Raw genomic sequence first — 13627 nt, forward strand, 5'->3', positions numbered from 1 at the left:
TATGTCTGAAGGGAATTTATGAGGATACTCAAATAAAACATAGTCCAAAAGGTGCACTCCTGAATAAATTGAGCCGTTTTATAAAATGGGCAAGGCCTGATTGCTGTGCTGAGCCTCTGGATGCAGACTGTAGCAACAGGTGAACAACTCCCCTGTTTCAGCCAAAAGGTCTTGTTTATCTTTAATTATCCCTCAGCAGAATAAGGTTCTATGATTTTGCAAAGGTGATTTACCATTTGTTTTCATGGCAATGTTGCCCTGCCAATCTGCACATCTTTTAAGTTTCTACCATGTTTGTATTTACACATATCTGATATAGGTGAAAACATTCATTATACTGCTTGAGTGATTAGGAATTTTAAAACCTAGACCCTTTCCATAAAAAATCATTCCTGAATTCTATTGATTTGGAGAGTAAACAATTCAGGTTTTAAATCATGGCTGGTACAAGCCGAGAGATTCTTGTTATCACTAATTTTAATGCATTCATGAAAACTGCAGCTACTCAACAATATGGCAAAAAATGATTCAAAATGTAAATCTACTGAAAAACAAAGTTTTATCTAGCTGGAAAAGAACCATTTGATGGCATTCATTCTGTTTAAATAGCAGCTATTAAGCTTTTAATGGTTTTATGCTTTAAAAAAATTATAAAAATCCTACCAAATAGTACTTCTGGACTGGTTTTAAAATCAGCTAATCATGTATGATTAGGATGATAGCATTTATCACTATTGTATCTGGTGACAGTAGCTCTTAGTGTATTCTGCATTTTCAATGTCTATCAAATCCTTAGAAAACACTATGAGATAAACAATGTATCATTACACATATTAAAACTTCAGAAAGCTGCTCAATAATGCTATATGCCTCACGTCTCCAACATGTCACTTATTGTCATGATTCACATTTGATATTTTCTAAAAGCCTGAGTTTTTAGAGACCTGAATTCTAAGACATTGTCTTTTTTATGCCAGAAATCAAACCAGTAGAATGATGAAGAAAACCTTAAAAATGAGAATTTCACTGCATAAAAGCAAAAGTATTAAATCTTTTTTTTAGGCATGAGTAATAATAGAATATATCATTTTCATATGAGTCAATGTTTTTGTGGCTTTAAGAAAGATATGAATAACCCTGATTTTCACAACAACATGAACAAAAGCAACAAAAATGCTGCTTATTTATTCATGTCTAGCATTCCATGTAGTTTTCAGTCCAACACTGGTTAGCCAATGCGTGTGTGAAGACACACTGTCCTGCTAAGCATATCTCTTTCATCTATTCAATTTTGGATAGGTCTTGGGTAAATGCTGCATTGCAGTACACTACCAGGGCTCCAGATCTATAGAATGAAACTTTAAGTCTATGCTGCTAATTCAAGAATTGGAAAAGATGTTAAAATGCTTTAAAGACAGAGAACAGTGTTTGAGCTGATTGATTTTTCTACTTATATTAAAAACCAAAAGAAGCTTCTAACAACTGCATCAAAGCTGCTAACAGCTATGGCTAATTTTCTGTCTCAAATCCATCGGGCTTTTCCTCCAGAGTTTAATTGCAGTTATCCACTTGCCTAGACAATCCTCAGTTCGAGTCTCATGGCGCTGCACAGAGTCTTTGCATCTTTGTGATTGATGAGGAAGGTCTAAACAATGGACATTTATTGTCATGCATTTTTACACAAAACACTGAAATGAATTCTTGCAGAGTTGGGTTGGGGTGGCATAAGCATATTCCCCATATTCTGTGGCAGAATAAATAACTCCATTTCAGTTTTAATCCAATTAGCTCTTTAGACAGGAAGCACAAGAACCACAACACAGACACCAGAGCAGGCAGCAAGAATGCTGTCCAAGGAGTATTGAACATGTTCAAGAGGCCATTTTGTACATACTTGCACATTGTCACAGCCAGCTTGACAAAGACATGGATTTGGGGGTTTTTACTATGTGTGGCTCCTATGCCATCCTTAGATCCTACCCAAGGATTCAGAGGAAGACAATCAAGTTGAAGGTTTCTTCTCACCTAAGACTGACAAATCTTGTAGAGCCTTTTATTCAAGGGTGAGAAAAATTGCCATCAGCAGGTAATAAATCAACAAGCAATCTTTGCAAATGGTGTGGCTGTGTTAATGAATGAGGATAAACAAGTTTCTGTGGGCGGGAGGCTGCTGCATCACTGCCCTCTTCATTGCACATTGTAGAAGGTGGTGCAGAAGAACTCAAGCCAGAGAGGAACATGTTATAAGCAGAAAGGGAATAGCCAGATACTCACAAAACTATGACCTTGCTAATGAGCTCTGATGAGTTTCAGAGGCTTAGGTTCAGGGTCATACTTGCTTGACATGCTGCATTCAAATCTGAATTGGCTTCAGCTAATTTAGAGTCACTAGCTGAGGCTGATGCTGGGTTTGGGGCTCTGCAGTGTACTCTGCTGCTTGAATTCATGATTTCTGAGCATACTCCCTCAAGCTTTAAGTTTCACTTCTTCTGCCTGTCTGAGAGGGGAATATCAAGATTCTCCCTATTACAAACTGAATCCAAGGCTCAGTTTCTAGTTTCAGTGAGATATTGATACATAGCACTGCAGTTCCCTGGTGAAGAAAAGAAAAGCAGTGAATAGGTAACCAATGCTCTTTAAAAATGACAGATTAGGAAAAAACAGTTTCAAAAGGACAGTATTTTTAAAATAAAACTGCAGTATTTTGAAACGGAGCAGAAATTGAGAAACCTCCTCCTTAGGGCCTGTTCTAGTCTTACAGTTCACTCCAGCTTGCTTGGATACATCACCAACATGCACACCTTGTAATGGATAAGGTCGTACTACATTCAATTTGAAATTAGAAGTTGTTCAAAGTACCATAAAGATGACTCTCAAAACACAAATATACTTCAGGAACTGCTCTGAATGCCACTGGCATAGCTACTGTAGTCTAAACTGATCAGCAAAGGGCAACTAAGAGGTGGTTGTAAAAAGCAGAATAAAAACTCAGGCAGCTTAGTTGCACCCTTCTCCCATGACAAGCTGTTCTTTTTCAGTTCAAGCCAAATCAGACATGTTATGTGATCGGCAGTCAAAAAAACATAGAAACCCAAACCAGTGGTATTGTTGCTATGTCCTTTGTGGTCTCTCTGAGGTCTGACTTCATCAGATCTTGTCTTCTGCATGACTGGGATTCAAAACAAAACATCTCAGAGCAGCTGGGCAAAGCACTGCTGGTGTCAATGAGCAATGAGTCACATTCCAAAGGACAGCGTGCTTCCTTGGGAGAAAGACGTGATGCTCTACAGGAATTTCAGATTAAAGTCAAGTATCCTGCCTTTCAGGGCTGCCAGAGAAGCAAATTATTCACCTTTGTGCATCACAATCAGTATCTAACTCAGAGTATGAAAGGGAGGGGAGAATTTTATGTGGATTTCATCTCTGACAGAGGTGAGTTTGTTTTATAAATGAGTGGGAGAATCTTCTGGAAAGATCTGTCCTGATTTGGCTCCTTTCCTCTTCTTTCCCTTGCAGTTTATACAATAGGCCAGTTAGAATGGGAATAGAGAGAGGTTTAATGATTGCAAAACTTGAGTTATTTTGTGGGGAGAGGAAATGACTAGGCAGGCCTGACTGCTTGTTATGGAGCGTAGGCATTGTGGAGAATCCAAAGGTGACTGGAGAGGAGGTCTGGAGCACAGGTGGTGCTAGGACAGCTAATGTTACAGGCATCAATTAATAAGAAAAAAAGGGGCGACAAAATCTAAAACATTTGACATTATTTTAAGTCCTTCTTTTTTTTCTTGCACAGGTGTGGCCTACACATGAAGCCAGGTTTTCTCAAATAATTGGACCTAGTTGATCTTGCTTTGCTTGTGTGTCTATCCCTACTGATGTTTTTTGAATTGGTTAATTTCCTCTTCAGCTGAGGGGGCAAAAGTCATCACAAAGTTAACCTTTTATGATGGTATATGAGAGGTGATGGACAGGAGTGACAGAAAGCTTCATAGTGTCCTGGAGCCTCCAGACTGCCTTCAAACATTATCAGAGCTCAGAGAAACTGCTCTGGATGCAGTTCATCAAGCAAAGCTTGATCCAACACTTGTAATCAGCCTTATCTAGCTTATTCAGTTCTGCTGCTCTTGTTAATGTTTCCTAATGGGACACATCTCCCATTCATTTGTGCAAGCAGGATTTGTTTTTCCTCCTGTTGCCTTCCCATTCTTTCCCTCCGTAGAGGAGGTCTCTTTTGTTTGACAACAAGTGATACTAATTAATTATTTTTTGCTGCTTTTGAATTGTGCAGCTCTGATTAATTTGGGGGAATGGCTATAGGGTTGAGCTGAAGTGGCAGTGAGTTGTGAATGCAGGGTCTATTGTCTGTAACAGCACAAGATGCTTGTGCAGAGTGTTTTGAAAATTTAAGTATTTCTTCTGTAATATGCTATGCTTGCTTAAATTTTTCAAAGCAATGTTCCTATTATGTGCAATGAGAGATTACCCAAAAGTTAAGAAGATGATTACTCAAGCAATGGAGCACTATAAGTCAGAGGCTAGTCTACCATTATTTCAGTCTTATTGAAGATTGGCATTATTATTATTGTTATTAATACTCATAGGATAAATTTAAGAATTTTATTGTATGCAGGGACTGAATATGATTTCATAGCCATAATGCTGGATCCTCTGATTTCCTAGAAATTTCCTGCTGTTCCAGTCTAGCAAAAATTCTTTTCCATTTATGTAGACCTGTCAGGATAACATAACATATGAACTCATATAAATCATCTAAGTCATGTACTCTTAAAAGTGGACTGTTAATACAAGAGGTGTGAGTCCTTGTAGGAGTAAGAGGTATCAGTATAATTTTTATGCCTTGATTCAAGTCTGATTATCTAATTCTGGCTTTGTACAGAAGTACACCGAAGTGTGCATCATATATATATATATAAATAACTATCCAAATACACATTTAGAGAAATAACTACAAAATAACTACAGGTAAAGGACCTTTTCTCAAAAGGGATGTGAGCTTGAATGTGGCACTGTACAGCTGTGTGGCTGCTGCTGTGGAAACTGCTAAGGGATAAATACTTTCTCCCCATATTGCACTGCTCCCAGCTGTATCAGTGATGATAAAAGGGAAGGTTTTCCCTGGTAAACATCCAGCTCTTCAAGCTCTGACTTCTCTAGAGTAGGAACCTTCTTAAATTTTTGAATGTAGAAATATCTGCGTATGTGCAGTTTATTCTGGTGCATAACTGAAACATCTAGGGATTAACAGAGTACAAATGCTAATGAATAATTAACCATGAAAAGTAAACAAGATAGCTTCAGACACCATAAAATCATAGAACATCCTGAGTTGGAACAGCCCCATCAGGGTCATCAAGTCCAACTACTGGCCCTGCATGAGACACCCCAGGAATCCCACTATGTGCCTGAGAGCACTGTCCAAATCCTCTGTGAACTCTGTCAGGCTCAGTGCTGCAAGCACTTCACTGGGGAGCCAGTTCCAGCGCTCAACCACGCTCTGGGTGGGTGAGGAAATTTTTCCAAACTAAACCTCGCCTACTCAGTTTCATGCTTTTTCCTCCAGTCCTGTCACAGGTTATGAGAGAGATCAGAACCTGCCCCTTTGTTTCCCCTCTTGAGGACATTGAAGACCACAATGACCCAGATCATCTCTCTGTGTTCCCCTGACAGAGCTTTGCACACCTATGGCAGTATGTAAAATCTCCTTTACTCCTCAGACCCCATGTAGAATTTGGTTTTAGTGGCTGTCATGGACTCAAACTTTATATGTTTTGAATGGAAACATAAAAACAATCAACTGACATATTTTTTTCTTGGCTAAATGTTGTTCTCCCATGTGTGAGCTGAGGTAAAGGTAAAGGTGTCAGGTTGACTCAGGAACTAAGGGAATAGTTATGCGGCTGTGAGGCTGATATCAACATAAAGACTTCTGGGATTTTACTATCTTGACAATTTTTGAGACTTTCCTGACAAAGTTCAGCAAGGTGGGAGTTTGTTTGGAGACCGTGCAGCACAATCGATGTAAAGTAAATGGCATCTTTGTCTCTGAAGTCTCACATTCTCATACCATTTTTGAAATTATAATGCAGTCTGCAAAGAACGAGTTTTAAAAAATCCAGATAGATAGATAGATAGCAAGGGACCAGAAATACAAATCCTTGTTTCATTCTTTAAAGGCATTAAGCATAAAATGACAAAATGAGAGACATTTTCTGGATATCTAAAACATCACTTATTTGCTATAAATGATCTGCTGAACACTTTCAGTGTAAGCAGACTTGGAAATATGTGGAATGATTTTGTTGGCTTCAAGTTGATTATAGGGTTTTCCTGCTGGATCAAGAATAGGGTACAAAGGAAATTACAGAGTTGCTATTGCTCCATGCTAGTATAATTACTATTAAACTAATAAATATATAAACAATTTTTGTATTTGACAACAAGGAAAGATTAACAACAAAAAGCAATGATGTACAGGGAATAATAGGATAATGTAGGTTGGAAAGAACATCTGGAGGACATCTGGTCTAGTCTTCAGCTCAAAACAAGATAAATTTTCATCACACTAGAATGGAAACATAAGCAGAACATGTTTCATGTTGCAAAGTATGTCTGTAGTAATAGTACAGGAGAATATGGAGTCCAGATGACAATTCCATTGCTCTGTGTGGCACTCAAGTCCCTTTGTGTGTGTAGTCTTGAAGCCATCCTGCGTGACTGGCCCCGCGCTTTTAAGCAAATTGAACCCTTGTCAGATGTGAGAACTAGAATTGATTAGGTATTATTCAATGAAACCTTTTTGGTCTGTAAATCCTCTTTTTAAGCTGTTTCAGGACCAGGATAGAATTTCTAGTGGATGGTTGATTGAATCATCTAGTCCACTTCAGTAGCACTTGGAGAGAAGGGGAACAAAGAACAATTGTCAGTCCCCATGTCACTTAAGTAGTAGAAATAAGTGGAAATGGCAAATGTTCAAGGAAGAGAATCTGTTGAGTAATGATATTCTGACCTCTTGTAACTCAAAGGAAATTTTGTCATTTAATTTCTCTAGGACTTTGCTTCTCCCTTCACTTCATTTGAATAAATATTCATTTCATCCTTAATAAATCTTTAAATTAAATAGTGAATTTGGCAAAAAATGCATAAGGTGCAAAATGTAGACTCATCTGTTCACTACTGATGTTACTTGCTTGCCCAAGCAACAAAGCTATTTTAAAACTACATTTTTCCATCTGTGAAGGGATTATTAGGGATCTCTAAAAATACGCAAGGACTGTCATATTTGCTGGTTCAGTGGTGTTCAGTCCTTGTTCCACTGAGTGTTTGGCCAGCATTCATGTAAAGATAATTTTATTGGTGTCTTATATTTAATGTGCATGTAAGACAGCAATTTCCAGTCTATATAAAACATATGAATATATAAATCTTGCTAAAATAAGTATGAAACATTCCTGCAAACTAATTTGGGTGATCTCTATGGGTGAATTTATGTTTTTATGAAGCATCTCTAATTATGAGTAGGGTGGAATTACTCTGTGGGAATGTGCCCCTCTCTTCTCTCTTTGGACTATGGCAGTAATTTAGCATGACTGTACTCCTGATCCAGGAATCTCCCTTAGCTCTCCAAAAGAAAGGGAGCCTTTGAAATTACCCAGGGAATGGCTCCAGAAGATGACAGATTTTCAGAGGTGACAAAATAGTAAAGACAGTTCTACTGAAGAGGAATTGCAAAATCTCTGCAATTAATGAAAAAAAAATATCTTTCTTTTCGTAGGGTCAAGCAACTGAAGTGTTGCTGTGGCAGAGTCATTATGCTGCTTGCTATAGCACTGTGAGAATAAAAGACTTTGAAAGGAAAAGCAGTGTGTAGACTTTTGATAAACACTGTGAAACAGTTTAAATCCAAACAGTGCAAACTAATAAAGGTAAAGAAATATACTGGTTTAAAAAAAAACCCAAAAAAAACCCCAAGAAAACAAAACAAAAAAACCCCACCAAACAAAAAACCTAAACCTTAAACTCCTCCACAAAGAGTTTTTTAAATACGGCCCTAAGCTGTATTCAAATAAGATACAGAACTGAAGTGCTGCAAAATGAAAACATCAGGAAGATTAGCTCATATGGAATAAACCATTTAATTACTGCAGATGAGGGATTGGGGTTGGTGCTCCTTGGTTTGACATCCCAGCACAAACCTCTTTCCACGAAGAAAAGAAAACTGATGAAACAAAAAATGGGATCTAGGGACTTTTAAATAGTGGCTACTCCTTGTCAGATCATGAGAAGGGGCAGCCAGAAGGGAGAAGGGTGGAAGCAGTGGGTGCATTATTGACCAGTTCAGCTCACAATAAGCAGCTGCAAGCAATTTGTACAGAATTTAAGAGTGGGAATCCAGGCTCAGCAAATGAGCTCAGATGAAGACCAGATGAGACATATAGACCAGTAAGAAAGAAAAGGGATATATGATCTCAACATAAGAAGTAAACAGTTAAGATCTGATCTTTCTGAAGAAATATCTGAGACTTTTTGGGTCAATTCCAATTTGCTCCCTAGATAAGTGAAATTATTTTAGAAATGGGGTTTCCTTGCTGCATATTTAGATGTTCAGAGTGACTTTCTTGTTCCCTGGGTTTTCTGTTTTCTGTCTGGCTTCTGACATATAAATGCTCCAAAGCAGATGATCCAGAGCTCAGCTCTGCCATTTACAATCAGTCCTCAGGGAGAATCCCTTTGGCTCACAGCCTTTGGCTGCCACTGAAGCACTGGCAACCCAACCAGTGCTTTAGGCAGTAGAGCCTCAATTTTCAATGCAAAAGGGGACATTTGATTTTTTTCCTTCTTGTCTGCAGCATCAGCTCCCTGCAACTGATGTCTGCCTTTAACATTGTCTGAAATAAAAAAAAAAAACCCTAAATAGATTCTAGTGTAAGATAGATGCCTGCATTAGATAGATGATGATAGATAGATGTAATGTTTACATTAATTAAAAGGTAATATGATAAATTGCAAATGACCATACCATATGGCAGTTTGATGTAAGGGTGGGCTAAATTTCACATTTAATGCAGCTGATTTGTACCACTGCTGATGGAAGCAGTTTTCCTTTTTCCCCTGGGTCTCAGCCAAGCACTTGGTTACCCACTTTCCTAAAGTCAGGACGTGTATTTGGTTAGTCAGACTGGGGTGTTGGAAGCGTGGCTGAAAACAAATCCACCTTGCGGATTTGTGAGTGTTTTTAATCAGATGGCCTTGTGGGAAGCTCTGGGAACACACAGCTGAGAAGGGGAGGAGAGGCAGACCCACTCCTTTTTCCAGGATCCCATCCATGCACTGGGTTAAAGTAGTCATGAAACTGCAGCCCCAGAGTGGAAGGATTAGCTAGCCAGCTGACAAGAACTTTATATTTAAAGAAGTCAGGTTCTTAAACTCTAATGAACTCCCAGTGATTTTGATGAGAATTTAATCAAACTATGCATCTTGAAACTCTTGCTGAAAGTTATTGTATCATTTTTCTCTCCTACAAGGCCTGGTCTGATAAATACATTTTATTAAGGAAAATTTGCTATAATGTATCAGTAAGACAGATTAAAAAATGAAATGATTAAGTTATTTACAGCTCATAAAAATAAATCCAAACCAAAGATAAGGACTTTTCTAACCTGTAGGGAATGGTCCACACATTTAGTTTTGATGTAGCAATATTTTTTCTCTTTGTGGATCTTCAAGCAGCTACTAAAAAAATATCCTGTAGTTAAAGGTAACCTTAAATTTATCAGACTTTCCTTTGCAATACCTTCAATGTAACAGCATGGGCAAATAGAAAAAGCCAGTATTTCTGTGTGGGTACCTTTGCTTTGGACTGGCACTTTGCAGCATCTTTAGCACAGAAATAGCACACAATCTTATGGTATTATACTGACACCTTCATTCCTGAATGCTGGGATGCCATTCAGAAATAAAGACATGAGCTAATGTATTCTCTTTTGCCTTACATACTGAAGAGACACAGAAAAGTAAAGCTGATAACATGGAAGTACAATTGAAGGAACTCTGTTTTGGCTTAATTGTTAAGATTCAGGACACATATGCGATGTAATTTGAAAATAATTCAAACTGAACAAATACTCTGAATAGTTGAAGGATGTGTGAATAAGATGTGGGTGGAGAGCTGCTATTAGTTTTATTCCTCCATGGCTGGCCTTAGACCTACTGAGTGTATACAGCAGAGCAGGTTCTTACTCCTTGGTATGGGAGTTAGCTGTGAAATCTATACATAATTGGAGGCTATTGGCAAGGGAGAGATCATCACACGAGGAAAGATTTTTTTTTACCACAAAAATAAAAAGTATGTATAGTGAAAGGTCTTTAATTTAGAGATTTGTTGAATATTTTGTTCTGTAGTGGTTGGGTAGCAACAAAAGAAATTAGATATCTTTAGGATTCCTGTTGCTCTTGAGACAAGTATGAACTATTAGGGTTGTGAGGTCATGCAAAGAGATAATGCAGCTATTGGATGTATCAAATTAGAGTGTTTTTTTACAACAAGTAAGATTTTAAGTCTACTGCATAAACCTTAAGATGGCTTGATGTAGAACAATGTATGTAAATCACATATCAAGCAGAGTCTATCAAAGTCCCTTTGAATGACTGGGGAAATGCAAAACACACTTTAAAAGATTAATCAGCAGAGCTTGGCTTATTTAATTATGTGAGAGGGAAATTAATTACTTCATGTAAGTAACTACATTTTGGCATGAGAAGAAAATATTTAACAGTAGCAATGATGTAGAAATATTTATGTTAGATGATGGTTCTGGCAGAAAATCATATAGACAAACATCACAGATATGTTTATACCAAAAATTAACTGACATCATAAGCACTGAAATAGCTTCCCAAATAAGACAGATAAGGTCTGAATTCTGCATTATTCCAACATGACGCTAATTAAACTTATGGTGGAAAATTATAGGAGAGAAGTGAAACCAGAATGAAAAACTGAAGTCTCTGAGAGGAAGTTACAGGTTTTTAATGTGTTGATATTCCCCAAAATGCAGGCAGGAGGATATGAAAGGATGCATAACTGTGATTTACATGGTAAATCCAAATTACTGCTGTTTGTCTCCCAAGGCCAAGAATATCTTTTCTGTCTTGTGAATAATGTGACTGCCATTAATTTTTCCATTCCTCCATTAGAAAGAAGATGAGTGACAAAGCTGAAGACAAGACACTGAGTGAAGAGTCCTCCTGCTTTTAGTGCAAATGAGAAGTGTCCCATAATCACTGTCAGTGAGATTAGCTCACAGTAACCTCATTACTCACTGGATTTTCCCACCAACAGACTGTCTAGTGGTTTTTCTGCATTTATTTCTATTGGGATCTCAGTTCACCCTACAAATGGTTGGTGTTGCTGTTGCAGGAGTATAAAATGTTGATGATAATAGCATAAGAGATATAACACAAGTCTCTTAATAATTTGCCTCTCATAGCACCAATGGATGCTTAGTGAACATGGCATAAAATGTTTCCCTAGTGATGTTTAGGAGTTTTCTGAGGAAGGATTTTTATTCTACAATAATTCTAAATGGTTATATCCTCTATTGTCTTTGAATCAGAAACACCATAGATTTCTTAGGCTTTTTTCCAGTTTTGGAATACAGTGTTTTGTATAACTTAATCCTTTGTGATCTGATGGCTGTGAAGGCAAAAGGGGTGAGAAGGACTTGGGGTAGATGTTTGAAAGACTCATTAGACTAAAGCCTGCAAGTGTGAAGGATGAGCACTGACAATCTATGAGTCATACTCATCTTTTGTTCTTGCCTCATTTAAATCAGTTTTCAGGCCACCCACAGCTCTTTGTTTAATAAGGGTTAGCAGAAGTAGTTAATAATTAACTTAAAGAAGATCAGTTAGAGAAGAATAAGGACACAGAATACCCATAAACATGTGGCTCAGGTGTAAAACTTGCAATTTTTTTTTGTATCTTGCCAAAAACAAGCTGTGTACAAGAGATTTGATTATAAACCCATCAACTCAGTAGCTGATGCTGTACATAAGAAGAAGTGATCAAGTGTGACGGCAGCATATCTGGTACATTATCATAGTAATTTGTAAGCACACTGGCTGGAGAAATGCATTGAGTTACAAGGCTGCCATATCTGAGTGAAGAAAAGAGCTGTGAGAGTGTTTAAGGCTTTTGGTGAGAGTGTGATTAGGGCTTTTGGAAATCACTGCCTTTGCAAAGCTGCACAACGTGCTCTTCAACAGCATGATAGTGGATCTACACCAGTGTGAGCAAACTAGCACCTCTCATAACTATTAATTTTCCTTCTTTCTTTCTTGCTGAACAGAAATAAACGTGATTGAGTATGTACTTCAAGATTAGTCTTTGCCCAAAATGCACTACAGTTAATACAGTAAAAGATTTAGAACATAACAAATGAAAAAAATCATTTTATTATCTTAAAATAACAGTCCTTTTCTTCTAGCTCCATTTCACCCCTTGAATTCCAAAGTTCTGAGGAAAAGTAGGAAGGTAATATTATCCAACAATTCCCTGCGAAAATATTTCACTCTTTATTATTGCATGTTAAATGTCTGTGACTGAAACAAGTCTAATGGAAGTGAAGCTTGGCTACATGTCATTCCCAGCCTAGGCCAGATATTAAAGATTAAACAAGGTATAAAGATGGCATATTATCCAGCTTGTTTTGTACCTTCTCATTTAACCTTGTATTTTGCAAGATGTCTGGAGCATGCTGTTGTCTCTTCATTGTGAAGCAACCAATTTTTAGGCAGAGCTGTCCCAAGTTTTTCCTCTGTATGCCTCTACAACATGGTACAATGAAGTCTCACCAAGAGAAAGTCCAACCAGTAAAGATTTAGCAAACAGACTCTGTCTCATCTGTGCCCAAAAGGCTCATGGTGCCCATCAGTTCTTAGTTCATTTGAAGCCAGCTCCAGGAAGAGCAGCATATGGCTTTTACACTGCTGATGTCAGTGAAGTTAGTCTGTGTTTACACTCACGCCAATGAGATCAGAATTTTTTCTTAGTATTCCAGAAGTGAAAATCCCCAGACATCATAAATAAATTTTCTATACAAGCCCCAAGTACCTCAGAATGCTTGATCTCAATAAAACACAGGGATGAATTTGAAGAAATGGCAGATTATCACAGTGTCTAAATAACCAGTTTAGGCCACAGCAGTGCATGTCGCCTTAGTGTGAGTTTCTCTACGAAATGCAAGTAAGTAGATTACCATAAGTCCTGTTAAGTGTTTTAGGAACAGTATGGGGACCAGTTAATAAATCATTGAGCCCCAATTCTCTCTCTCATCTCTCCCTTTTACAATACTGCTTGTGCTGCTGGACAATACTGTCAGAAATTAGCAGAGGCCTTTAAGTGGTTCATGTGAGTAGAAGGGTTGTCATTAAATAGATGCACTCAGAAAAATTGTCAACTGGAATGTGTGCAATTGTCAATTGGAATATGTGCATGAATGAGACAGATGATCATAGTCAGAGAAAAATAGAGAGAAAAATTTGCCTATGCCAGTGCTACAGGTTTACTATATTTACAGCTCATGGTAGTTGGTGCTCTAACTGAAGA

At 37.8% G+C, this 13627-nt stretch overlaps 1 long non-coding RNA gene across 2 annotated transcripts in view; it reads left to right on the forward strand.

Annotated features, from left to right (window-relative positions):
• Positions 1-12973, forward strand: part of LOC137473680 (uncharacterized) — a 38669-nt gene extending 25696 nt beyond the window's left edge. Inside the window, exon 4 of one of the 2 annotated variants that reach the window (XR_010998928.1) lies at positions 11215-12973. This is a non-coding gene — a long non-coding RNA (uncharacterized lncRNA). Of the gene's footprint in view, positions 1-7704; positions 7987-11214 lie in introns of those variants that run through there. The other variant, XR_010998927.1, reaches the window with a different exon arrangement.
• Positions 12974-13627: the final 654 nt, after the last annotated feature.

This window comes from Anomalospiza imberbis, chromosome 5, assembly GCF_031753505.1.
Source record: "Anomalospiza imberbis isolate Cuckoo-Finch-1a 21T00152 chromosome 5, ASM3175350v1, whole genome shotgun sequence".
Taxonomy (NCBI): Eukaryota; Metazoa; Chordata; class Aves; order Passeriformes; family Viduidae; genus Anomalospiza; species Anomalospiza imberbis.